At 42.2% G+C, this 10256-nt stretch overlaps 1 long non-coding RNA gene across 1 annotated transcript; it reads right to left on the bottom strand.

The window, feature by feature from the left end:
- Positions 1 to 2294: 2294 nt before the first annotated feature.
- On the bottom strand, positions 2295 to 9854 carry LOC116563700. Its single transcript, XR_004274528.1, has 3 exons — positions 9843 to 9854; positions 6725 to 6726; positions 2295 to 3026 (listed from the first exon to the last, which is right to left on the bottom strand). It is a non-coding gene; the product is annotated as an uncharacterized LOC116563700 (long non-coding RNA).
- Between the last annotated feature and the right edge of the window lie 402 nt (positions 9855 to 10256).

Here is a 10256-nt window from a genome sequence, read left to right as displayed (position 1 = left end):
AGGCTCTGCACTTGGCACCTAGCTCTGCCACATGGCTCCCCTGGAAGGCTCCGGCTCATGCAACCCTGGCCAGCTTTAGTACCGGAAAACCCACCCAATAACCCGCCAACCAATAGTGGCCCGCCCTGTCTCAATCCCGCTCCCCTGGACCCAATCAGAGCACCCAGCTGTTGCTCATTCCTCCTAGCCATAAAAACCCCCCGCCCCAGGAAGTCAGTGAGACTTCTCTGGCCCCTTTCTCCAGACCATAGAACCTCACCTGGGAGCTAAATAAATTGGCATTTAATTTTCTTATACTGGCCTCAGTTTCTTCATTTTAAATTCAGCAATAACCCTTACAAGTGGTGCCGTAACCCGAGAGGAGTTCAAGACCCCTCCTGGGGGAAACTGACTCCTCTACCATAAGCCGAACCAGGGAGCTGCTGCCCCTCCGATCGTCTGCAGCCATCACCCAGTAAGACTCCTATTGCCCATAACCCCATCCTCTGCTTGCTCCGATCCGAGGAGACCCTGTCTGTAATCACGGCCACATCAGGGACTCCTTCCTGTCTCGAGCTGTGGGCCTCATGTAGACATCCTGGTGCCCCTGCTTGCCCGTTCTGGATGACAGGAATATTGTGAAGACGTCCCTATACTCCTGTCCTTCCCCGTAACCTCCGGTAGTCGGGCGTTGAGGTCCGGGACACCGTTCCTCACTCCTGACTATCCCACAATAGAGAGGGAACTATGGGTAATTAGGAGTCCCGCCTAGACCCGAAGTTGCCATTGGGATGTCTAGTCCAAAATTTACCCAAGCTGGGCCTCTCCATAAAAAAGAAAAGGCTGCTTTTCCTCTCCACTGTGGCCTGGCCCCAGTATCCTCTGGACAACCAGTCCAAGTGGTCACCGGAGGGAATTTTCAATCTTGGCATTCTAACTGATTTAGACAATTTTTGTCAAAGAAATGGTAAATGGTCGGAGGTCCCCTACATTCAGGCCTTTTGTTATCTTCACTCCCGTCCCACCCTCTGCTCCTCTTGCACCACCGCTCAGGTGTGCCTGGCCAAAGAAACTCCCTCACCACCCTCGGCCCCTCCACCATCCTCCTCCTTTTCTGACCCTGACCCGCCCGAAGAACTCTCCTTTCCACCCGCCCAACCCACTAATCCTCCGCCCTATGCAGAACCTCAACACCCTCCAGCTCCTCCTCTTCCTGGTCCCAACCTAGCCTCTCCTGTTACTGCTCACACTTGCTCGCGCTGTGCTCCTAACGATGAAACCTCCCTCCTTTGCCACCTTTGCAAGGTCGCCGAAGGCCTTGTTCAAGTACATGTTCCCTTTTCCCTCTCTGACCTATCAGCCATTGAGAAGCGCCTACGGTCATTTTCCACCAATCCTACTGCTTACACCAAAGAATTCCGCTACCTCACCCAGGCTTACGACCTCACCTGGCATGATACCTATGAAATTCTGTCCTCCACCCTTACTCCAGATGAGCGTGACCGCATTCTTACGGTGGCCTGGGTGCACACTGATCAGGTACATCTCACAGACAATCAGATGCCAGTAGGTGCGGCGGCGGTCCCCGAGGCCGATCCTAATTGGAATTATCAAACTGGTCAAGATGGCTGCCACCGCCGGGACCAAGTGCTTACAGTGCCTCCTAGCGGGCATGCAAAGTGCAGCCCAGAAGGTAGTTAATTATGATAAATTAAGGGAAGTAACTCAGGGTCCTATTGAAAACCCAGCCACCTTCTCAGGTTTCAGTCATGGGAATTGATGGTAAGACTTTCTATCCCAATCAAACCCATCCTTTAGCCTGTGTCCTTGAGGGACACCCCTTTACCCACCCTTTTTAATCATACCCTCATGCCCAGTCCCCTGTTTAGGATGGGAAATTCTCCAGATGGTGGGGCTACTTTCCAGCTCACTGGCCCCCCACACTCAAGCTCATCATCCACTCACCTCCTACTGCCACTCCTAATTGACGCCACGTTCTGCCCTGACTCTTCGCCTCAACCCCCGCTTGGCAGCAGTTCTCCTCAGATCCGGGTTCAATCTGTCACAATCACCTATGGGGCCCGGCACCACCTTAACAAATATCCCCTTGTTCAAAGTGCACTCTCAAAATTTCTCTCTCTGCTATAAGATGGCCAGTGGCTCCAGTCCCAGCTGTAACACCACAGCAAAAGTAAAATCCTCCCTCTATGCGCCTCCAGGAGAATACTTCTGGTGTAATGGAACCTTAACCAAAGTTATTAATGTCTCCTTCCCTTTCCCTTGTGTGCCTGTCACTTTGGGCCCGCAGTTAGAGGTATACAGACAGGCTGAACTTCTATCCCTCCTTCCACCTTCCCCTAATCGCCGAGACAGACAAGCAGTCTTTCTCCCAATGGTTGTCGGTCTCTCTCTAGCATCCTCTCTGGTGGCAGCTGGGCTGGGAAGCGGCACCCTAGGCTACAGTGTCACCACAGCCACTCAACTAGAGGACAAGCTTCACGTGGCTATCAAAGCGTCGGCCACCTCCCTGGCCTCCCTCCAGTGACAAATCACGTCACTGGCACAGGTAACTCTCCAGAACCTACAGGCCCTTGACCTGCTAACAGCAGAAAAGGGAGGTACCTGTCTGTTTCTTCAGGAGCAGTGCTGCAATTATATTAATGAAACAGGCCTTGTAGAAGAAAATGTCAACACTCTCTATTGCCTCCAAGAAGACCTCCGCAAGAAGCAGAATGCATCAGTCTCACCTCTTAACTGGTGGCAATCCCCCATGCTAACCTGGCTAACCCCTATTACCACTCACATTATCGTAGTTTGTCTTCTGTTAATGCTAGCCCCTTTTTCCCTCAAGTTTTTACAGGCCCACATGAAGAAAATTTCCAGGGTGGCTGTAAACCAGATGCTATTTCACCCCTATTTCCGACTCCCAACCGAGGCACCAGCCAACTGACCCTTCTCCCTCACTCTGCTCCTATTCAGCAGGAAGTAGCCAGAAAGAAGCGGCATCCTATATCATCAAAAGGGTTGAAATGTAAGGCCGGTTGCCTCTCCAGGAGGCCAGACACACCGACCTCTGCACTCAGCACCTGAGTCTGCACCCGGCACCAGGCTCTGCACTCGGCACCTAGCTCTGCCACATGGCTCCCCTGGAAGGCTCCAGCTCATGCAACCCTGGCAGGCTCTTGCACCAGAAAACCCACCCAACAACCTGCCAACAAACAGCGGCCTACCCCATCTCAATCCCGCTCCCCTGGACACAATCAGAGCACCCAGCTGTTGCTCATTCCTCCTAGCCATAAAACCCCCCTGCCCCAGGAAGTCAGCTAGACTTCTCTGGCCCCTTTCTCCGGACCATAGAACCTCACCCAGGAGCTGAATAAATTGGCATTTAATTTTCTTATACTGGCCTCAGTTTCTTCATTTTAAACTCAGCAATAACTCTTACAAATACTATTATTTGTTTTTCAGGTGAGCCTCCAAGAGGTTCAGTAAATTCCTCAAGATTAACTGATTATTCAAAGGTAAACTAGGATATAAACTGGGTCTGTCTGACTCTAAAACCCTCTTACTGTCTAGTATGGTTTTGATCTGTGTCCCCACCCAAACTTCATGTTGAATTATAATCCCCAATGTTGGAGATCAGGCCAGGTGAGAGGTGATTGGATAATGGGGGTAGATTTCCCCCTTTGGTGATGTTTCTGTGATAGAGTTCTCATAAGACCTGGTTGTTTAAAAGGGTGCAGCACCTCCCCATTGTTTCCTCTTCCTCACGCTCTGCCTTGAAGATGTGCCTGCTTTCCCTTCACTTTCTAAAATGACTGAATATTTCCTAAGATTCCCGAGAAGCCACTATGCTTCCTGTATAGCTGGCAAAACAGCAAGCTAATTAGACGTCTTTTCCTTACCCAGTCTACATTATTTATTTATAGCAGTGCAAGAATGGACTAATACAGAAAATTTGCACCAAGTAGTGGGGTATTGCTATAAAGATACCTGAAAATGTGAAAGCAGCTTTGAAAGTGGGTAATAGGCAGAGGTTGGAGGAGCATGGAGGGCTCAGAAGAAGACAGGGAATGAGGAAAAATATGGAACTTTCTAGAGACTTGTTAAATGGCTATGACCAAAATGCTGGTAGTGATATGGACAGTAAAAGTCATGCTGATGAGGTCTTACAGGAAAATCAGAAAGTTATTGGGAAGTGGAGCAAAAGACTCTTTTGTTTCTTAGCAAAGAAATTGGCTGTATTGTGCCACTGCCCTAGGAATCTGTGAAACTTTGAACTTGAAAATGATGATTTAGGGTATCTGGTGGAAGAAATTTCTAAGCCAGAAAGTGTTCAAGATTTTGCCTGACTGCTTCTAATAGCCTGTGCTTATATACATGAGTAAGAAAGTGATCTGAAACTAAAATTTATATTTACAAAGGAAGCAGAGCAGAAAAATTTCAAAAAAAAAATTGCAGCCTGGCCATGTGTTAGAAAAGAAAAACCCATTTTCAGAGGAGGAATTCAAGTAGGCTGCATATATTTGCATAACTAAAAGAAATACAATTGCTAATAGCCAAGATAAGGGAAAAATACCTTGAAGGCATTTCAGAGACCTTTGAGGCAGCCCCTCCCATCACACACCTGGTGGCCTTGAAGGGAAGAATGGTTTCCTGGGCCAGACCCAGTGCCCCACAGCCCTGCACAATTTCAGGGCAATGCTCCCTGCATCCCAGCCATTCCGCCTTCTGCTGTGGCTAAAAAGGCCCCATAGACAGCTTGCGCAGCTGCTTCAGGGATTGCAAGCCATAAACCTTCGGTGTTTCCACATGGTGTTAAGCCTGCCCATGCACAGAGTACAAGAGTTGAAGTTTAGGAGCCTCCACCTAGATTTCACAGGATATATGGAAAAGCCTGGCTGTCCAGGCAAGCCTACTATAGGAGTGGAGCACACATGAAGAACCTCTACTAGGGCAATGTGGAGAAAAAATGTGAGGTTAAGGCTCCCACACAGAGTCCCCACTGGGGCACTGCCTATTGCAGCTGTGAGAAGAGGGACACCATCCTCCAGACCCAAGAATGGTAGATCTACCAACAGCTTGCAACCTACAGTGGAAAAGCTTCAGGCACTCAACACCAGCCCTCGAAAGCAGTCTTGGGAATTGAGCCCTGCAGAACCACAGGGGTGGAGATGCTCAAGGTCTTGAGAGTACACTCATTGGATCGGTATGCTCTGAATGTGAGACATGGAGTCAAAAGAAATTATTTTGGAGCTTAAAAATTTAATGACTGCCCTGCTAGGTTTCAGACTTGCATGGCCCTTTGGTCCCTTTCTATTGGCCAGTTTCTTTCTTTTGAAATGGGAGTATTTACACAATGCCTGTAAGTAACCCCACTGTATTCTGGAAGTAACTAACTTGTATTTGATTTTACAGGCTCATAGGCAGAAGGGACTTGCCTTGTCTCAGATGAGAATTTACACTCTGAACTTTTAAGTTAATGCTGGAAAAAGTTAAGACTTTTGGGGACTGTTGGGAAGACATGATTGTATTTTGCAATGTGAGAAGCACATGAGATTTGGGAGGAGCCAGGGACAGAATAATACAGTTGGAATCTGTGTCCCTGCCCAAATCTCATGTTTAATTGTAACCCCCAAAGGGGGCCATGGTGGAAAGTGATTGGATCATGGTGGCAGATTTCACCTTTGGTGCTATTCTTGTGATAAAGTTTTCATGAGATCTGGTTGTTTAAAAGTGTGTAGCACGTCTTCTTCTCTCCTCTTCCTCCTGCTCCTGTCATGTAAGATGTATCTGCTCCCCCTTCACCTTTCATCATGATTGAAAGCTTCCTGAGGGTTCCCCAGAAGCTGTCATGCTTCCTGTATAACCGGCAGAACCATGAGCCAATTAATCCTCTTTTCTTTGTAAATTACCCAGTCTCAGGTATTTTTTAATATATATAGCAGTGTGAGAATGGACTAATACACTGTCCACTGTACCACTATACTGTCATTTGATCCCATTAAGACCACGTTTCTGGGGAACCTCATATTTTGTTTAAAAAAAATCAAGACATGAATAATCCATAATAAAATACACATTTAGCCAGTTCAACTTTTATTTCATTATATATATATATATATTTTGCCTGACAATCAAATAAATGCTACTAGGTAATTCAACTACTTGTTACTTTATATCTTATATATTGAGAATTTTGCAAAAATTTCCTTAAGGCCTTTCTGACATACTTTGCACACATGTTCCTACCTTAGTCTATGCTTGTCTTGAAGCTACTGGACTAAGCATCCTGCAGTTAAGCCAACATCATGTAAGTCCTAGTTGGTATTTGTATGGTCTTCGTCTGCCACTCCACTTAACTTTCCATTTCAATCACCTCAATAGCTATGAACTCACTGAGAGTACTCAAGAGGGCCATTTCTAACTAAACCCCGCTCTTTTCTTCTGTCCAGCCTCAGACTATGTCTACAATGAGTCATCAACATTTTATGAGTGTCCACTTCAGCGAATTAGGATTAGTAACATTGCCAATATCCATACCCTTCTCCTTTTCAGTAAACTAGTAACTATAACTTCCAGGGAACATAATTCTGGAATCACATTTCTTTCCTCGAAGGCATTCAGCTTAACGCTACAGAGGCATTATTTATGTGATTCATGATCAGAAACTATCAATGTCTTTCAATGAAAGCCCAAACCATGAAATATGGGAATGGAGACCTCTTTTAGATGCTGGTTTCACTGCTAAATAGTTGTGTACATTTGGACAAGTAAGTTAATTTCCCCAGTTTCTTTATCTCTAAAATATTTTAATGATACTTCATAGGGTTTGTTTTCAAGATTAAATAAGATAATTAATGGGTACCTAGATAACATTTTTTAGAAATAAGTTTATGCATGTAAATGTTTTCCTTCCTGAGTTTTCCACTTTAATTTACTTTCAGGAAAGTTGATAACTACCTTGATTCCAATTATAACAGGGAAGGTGAGTGTTTGGGGAGAAAACAGAAAGCTTTTATAAGGATCAACAGCTTTTGCTTTAAAGTTCAGAGGAATAAATTCATGAGCATAACAGGATGGGTAAAATATCTTGAAGATGCATGAAATAAATATGTTTTTCAGCATAAAATTAAAAGGATTCCCATGTACTAGAGAAAGTGCTAAAGAAAAGTCTTTGAAACTCAAAATCAATGGGGCTATCCCCTGTTTCTGGCAGTGACACTGAGATTTGGCAAGCTCCCCCAAAATTACATTTGGTTAGTATGTCGGGATCCTGGAAGAACACAATGAGGGTAAAATTTAGGCAGGTAGCTTGGAGTCAGATTTTGCCACTTTGTAGAGTTTATATTTTGTTAAACAGAAAGTAAAGAGTTTTAAAACAAGGTAACGTTTTACTCAAGAGCTATTTTAGGAAGATTAATCTGAAGGCAGTCAAAATTGGAGAGGAAAACTGGTGGCAGAGAGAGATTAGATGGAAAGAGAGGGGTTAGGACTTATTACAATAGCCAGAGACTGAAGTGATAAAAATCTTAAAATTGTATGGTTTGAACCTCCCAGTTCCTGAACTAGAAAAGTTAGGTGAAGGAAGCACTTTGGCCAGGATTTCAAGATGCTCTTGGCCTTGCCTGAGAGAATTACAGCCCTCTATGAAATAAATCAGGGTTTGAAACACAAAAGTGTTAGGAATCTCATTTAACCTGGCCTCAGCATGCTAGGCATATTATGGGATGGACCCTTTGTTCTCTCTTCAGCAATTCACTTAAGATAACCTCAGGACTAAGAGGCAGAAAATTGGATGCTATGGAAAAGAGAAGGCTGAGAGAGTCTTGAGTGGGTCACTGATTGTAATGGCTCCAAAATCAAGCTAGCTGCACTCCTGCAGCCAAAGTGTGTGTGTGTGTGTTTTCTTTTACACAGTACTCCAGAATATTTTTACCTGGTTTAAAAATCATTATTGCCATTAAAATACAAACTGTACTTTCTTTAAACAATATATACTGCAAAGGTTTGAGGGTTGCCAGTTACGCTTAGGAAATCTTTTTCATTGTCCTTAGAGCTGTTTTCTCTCACAAATGTGAAAGTTAGAAATCTTCTGGTTACCATAAAACATTAGCAAGATACTGACTCTGCCTAAAAATTTAGTAATTATTGAATCCAGAAATAAATATCACATAACCAGTTATCTTGATAATTCTAGCCAAAAGATTACTTACTAACCTACATTTCTCCTTGGAATAAAATATATAGAGAGGCTAATATTTCACTACTTTTTATTTAAGGAATAAAGGAAAAGAGAATATATATATATATCAATATATTTTTAGATTCTACCATGTTACAGGTACTTCGCTAGGATTTTGGTATACATTATTTCCTTCAAATCTTACAACAACCCTAGAGCTAAATATTTTCACAAAATAAAAAATAGAGCCTCAGAGTAGTAAGATCACATGACCGAAACTAAAATATGTAAGAATTTCTTTAAGCTGGATTCTAGTCTAGGTTTCTCTCTCAAATTTTAGAAGAGATAGTTTAGAGAAGTATATGATTAATTCTCAAATGAAAGAACTACTGATTAAAAGAAAAGAGAAAAAAGGTACTTCTAACATGTGCCACTTAACTAATATTAGTCCCATTTTATAAATAGGGAAATTAAAGAGCTAGAATGGCACTCTTTTTGACTGAAAACTCCTGCTGTCTTTCATTGCACAGATTCAACACATGCTAGAATAAAAAATTTCCTTATTTCATGCAACATATTTATTTAATAGACAGATAATTAGATGTTAAATAACTTTCCAAAGGCAAACAAGTTATCAATAATCAAGAGGATTTTTATCAGCTCATGCAACATTTTCCCTGGTAGACCATAAGTTAGGTCACAAAACAAGTCACAATGCATTTTTAAAAACCAAAATTGTATTAAGTATCTTCTTGGCCTACAGTAGATTAAAACTAGAAATCAATTCCAAGAAAAACTGTCAAAACAATATAAATATATGAAAAAATTTAAAACCTATTCCTGAATGATATTTGGGTCAATGATGAAATTAAGAAGAAAATTAATTTTTTAAATGAATGAAAACAGAGACATAACATACCAAAAAAAAAAAAAACTGAGATATATACAAAGCAGTGCTAAGAGAGAAGTTCATAGTACTGAATGACTGACCATATCAACAACATAAAAATTTGACAAATTAATAATGTAATATTGTACCTCACGGAAATAGAAAAACAAGAACAAACCAAAGCCAAAGCTAGCAGTAGGAAAGAAGTAACAAAAATCAGAGCAGAACTAAATAAAATTGAAAAAAGAAAAAAAAAATCCAAGGAATCAATGAAATGAAAAATAGTTTTCTTTTGAAAAGATAAAACTGACAGATTGCAAGCAAGATTAACCAAAAAAAGAATAGATTCAAATAGGCATAATTTGAATGAGAAAGGAGACATTACCACTGATACCACAGAAATATTAAAGATTATGAGAAACTACTATGAATATCTCTATGACCACAAATTAGAAAACCCAGAGAAAATGAATATATTTCTGGAAATATGCAATCTCCCAATATTGAAACAGGAAATAATAGAAATCCTGAACAAAACAATAATAAGCAGTGATACTTAAACAGTAATAAAAATACCTCAACAAGGCTGGGTGCAGTGGCTCACACCTGTAATCTCAGCACTTTGGGAGGCCAAGGCAGGAGGATCACCTAAGGTCAGGAGTTCAAGACCAGCTTTGCCAACATGTCAAAGCCTTGTCTCCACCAAAAATACAAAAATTAGCTGGTCATGGTGGCACTCACCTGTAATCCCAGATACTCAGAAGGCTGAGACAGGAGAATCTCCTTAACCTGGGAGATAGAGGTTGCGGTGAGCCCAGACCATGCCACTGCACTTCAGACTGGGTGACAGAGCACGATTCTATCTCAAAAAAAAAAAAAAAACAAAAAAAACAAACTCAACCAAAAAAGTCTAGAAATAGCTGGATTTATAGCCAAATTCTACCAGAAATACAAAGAAGAACTGGTACCAATCCTACCCAAACTATTTCAAGTGTTTGAGGAGTAATTCCTCCCTAACTCATTCTATGATGCCAGTATCACACTGACACGAAAGCCAGGCAAGAAAACAACAACAAAAAAAAAACCAAAAACTCAGACTAATATCCCTATTAAACATAAATGCAAAAATCTTCAACAAAATACTAGCAAACCAAATCTAACACCAGATCAAAATGATAATACACCATGATGACATGAGTTGTA

This window comes from Sapajus apella, unplaced genomic scaffold (assembly GCF_009761245.1).
Source record: "Sapajus apella isolate SASKATOON/1434 unplaced genomic scaffold, GSC_monkey_1.0 scaffold36, whole genome shotgun sequence".
Lineage (NCBI taxonomy): Eukaryota > Metazoa > Chordata > Mammalia > Primates > Cebidae > Sapajus > Sapajus apella.
The sequence above is the reverse complement of the archived record's forward strand: the minus strand, read 5'-3'. Positions and strand labels throughout refer to the sequence as shown.